Here is a 2,649-nt window from a genome sequence, read left to right as displayed (position 1 = left end):
CACGTCTCTGGTTGCTGAGTGAATCACAAAGAAGGAGTTTCACCAGAGCTGCAACTGCCTCACTTCCTCACTCGCCCTCCCCGTTTACATTTTCCTGCTCGTCAGTGATTTAAAGAAAGCCAAATGGGTGCGATGTCATTCTGTAGCCTCTCTGTCGATTCCTCCGTTTCAGTTCCAACATGGCTTAGATCTCGGGGTGCACCTTAATACTGGCGACGCTATGAAAGCACAAGTCCAAAGGTTCCTCTGAGAGTGTGATTTCTTTAATTGCTGTTGCTGATTGAACGAGCCACTAACGTGCGAACTGCTCAAAACATGATTCAGGACCTCTGGTGCCAATTCTCGCACGTTGAATAACGACAGACAGCTTCCAAATGAGGTCTTTCAGAGACGACTTTGGGGGTACATTTGACAGACAGACTAGTTCAGGAATCCGTGGTGCACAGTGACAACAGCGCATCAGCTTCTTCCCTGTCTTTGAAACGAGCCGCCTGCGCAAGGAATGCAAATGCGTTACTGCTTTTCGTGGACGGATCAGAAGGCGGTAACTACACTCTCAAACAGAATGGCATATGATCAGAACCAGGTTGGAGAAAAACTTTACAATTCTTTGCAGTATAATTAAATGGAATTGCATTACATTTCACGACTAGAGCAGATTTGTTCAAGCAAATTCGAAGGCAGGTTTGCAGATGGGAACGTAAGCAAGGAAGCTCCGTTCTTGTCAATGTAAAAGGCTGCAGTTGAAGAACAAAGCAGTTTCTACCCAGTTTCGAACTGGGGATCTTTCGCGTGTTAGGCAAACGTGATGACCACTACACTATATAAACAAGCCTCAACCGGCCGCGCTGCGGCTCAGTGGCATCCAGCACTGAAAGTTGAAGCCATTCTACGTTTCACCTTTCGGTTTCCAATAGGTCGTTGTTGTCCAGCGAAATTGACATCTTGAAAACGTAAAAAAAAAGACAAGTGAAATTGTTGACAAAATATGGACAAGGATGTCGTCAATGTTTGGACCTAGGGCGAGGTGAAATAGGCTGGGACGACCTTCCCTGCAGCGTAACGGCTGCGACACGATCTTAAGGAAGGGTTGTAGACTGAGTATTTACGTGTTTTACCCAAGTTGGGGTGAGTTGAAAACTCGAGAACATAGGTTTGAGGTGAGTGGGCTGAAATTCACAAAGGACCTGAGGCACATTTCCCACACAGAAGGTTGTGCGTGTATGGAATGAGTTACCAGAGGAAGTGGAGGAGGCTATTACACTCAGAAAATTGCAAAGGTAATTGGAAGATTTCTGGAAAGGATGGGTTTAGAGGGATTGGGGCCAAATGCTGGGGAACGGGACTTGTTTAATTTTGGCTATGTCGTGAGCATGGACGAGATACACCGAAGTATCTGTTTCCACGCGGTGCACCCCAATAACATTGTGTTGCTTACACCGGCTTTAAAGGATTACTTTTTAGCGGAGCTTGCCGTCGCAGTCTGTGGCACAATCATTTAAACTGTTCGACTGCTCACGGCAAAGGCAGTATTGTGAAACACTGCAGAAACGAAAGACTTTCTTACTTTTGCTCCGACTAACCATACTCTGTGAAATTTTCCCAGATCCTCAGTTGAGAATTTTTGCTGCTGGAAGTTACCTCAGAAACCCTGTTACCTCGTAATGTATTGAGCGAATCGCAAAACAGAAAGCATTTAACACGGAACATAAACAAACTGGCAAACCTAATGCATTTTCAGACACAGCGAAGCATGAATGCTAAATGTGAGATAGTCCGAGGGCATGAGCCATAAAGTAATCTCACAACTACCAACAGGGCAATTCCAATCTACTCTTTCAAACATACTGGAGCCTTAGTGCACCACCACTTGCCAGACAATGCTGAAAAGAGAGAAAGAAAGAACATAATAAGAATGGGTCATAAAAAGTGATTTTCACCAATCATAGTCTCGATTAGATTACCTTTCCCTTCCGATTTCTCCAGGACGGAAATGAAGGAAATGGGAGAAATTCAATAACATATCACATCGAAATTCATTGGAACGATTTCCTCATTCACCAGTAAACCAAATAACGATGAGTCGAGTCACCGCTCGACTTTGTTTCACAACAGCGATGAAATAACAGTCTCCATTCGGTTCCAGTAAAAGCTCAACTGGCCTGGAACAGCAGAGCTGCTTGCGATTTTAACAAGCCGCTGCGTTGGAGTTGATCTGCAGAAATGTCAGTACTGGGATTCGAACCCACGCCCCTTTCGAGACTGGAACCTGGATCCAGCGCCTTCTGCAGTTGAAGAACAAAGCAGTTTCGTCCCGGTTTCAAACTGGGGATCTTTCGCGTAATTGGCGTCTTGAAAACGTAAGAAAAAGACACGTTTCCAACTCAGTTCCAACACAAAATTCCATCTCAGTTGGTATCCATGTGGCTAATGTCCAGGTGTGAACATCTCTGCAGCAAATTTCACAGTTAAGGTAAAATGTAGAAACGCATACTCACCAACCTGCACCAAAACCTGTCTTCTGTTATTAAACAGGTACAGACAGAAACACAAGCACACAACCTTCCACCACTATCCTGTCTCCTGCCATTAAGCAGATATATGCAGAAACACACACAATCCTCTATCATCACGCTGTCTCCTTTCTTT

At 44.7% G+C, this 2,649-nt stretch overlaps 1 non-coding gene across 1 annotated transcript; it reads right to left on the bottom strand.

The window, feature by feature from the left end:
* Positions 1-757: 757 nt before the first annotated feature.
* Positions 758-830, bottom strand: trnav-aac. The gene has a single exon. It is a non-coding gene; the product is annotated as a tRNA-Val (tRNA).
* Positions 831-2,649: the final 1,819 nt, after the last annotated feature.

Source organism: Chiloscyllium plagiosum, unplaced genomic scaffold, assembly GCF_004010195.1.
Source record: "Chiloscyllium plagiosum isolate BGI_BamShark_2017 unplaced genomic scaffold, ASM401019v2 scaf_49825, whole genome shotgun sequence".
Classification (NCBI taxonomy): Eukaryota; Metazoa; Chordata; class Chondrichthyes; order Orectolobiformes; family Hemiscylliidae; genus Chiloscyllium; species Chiloscyllium plagiosum.
The sequence above is the reverse complement of the archived record's forward strand: the minus strand, read 5'-3'. Positions and strand labels throughout refer to the sequence as shown.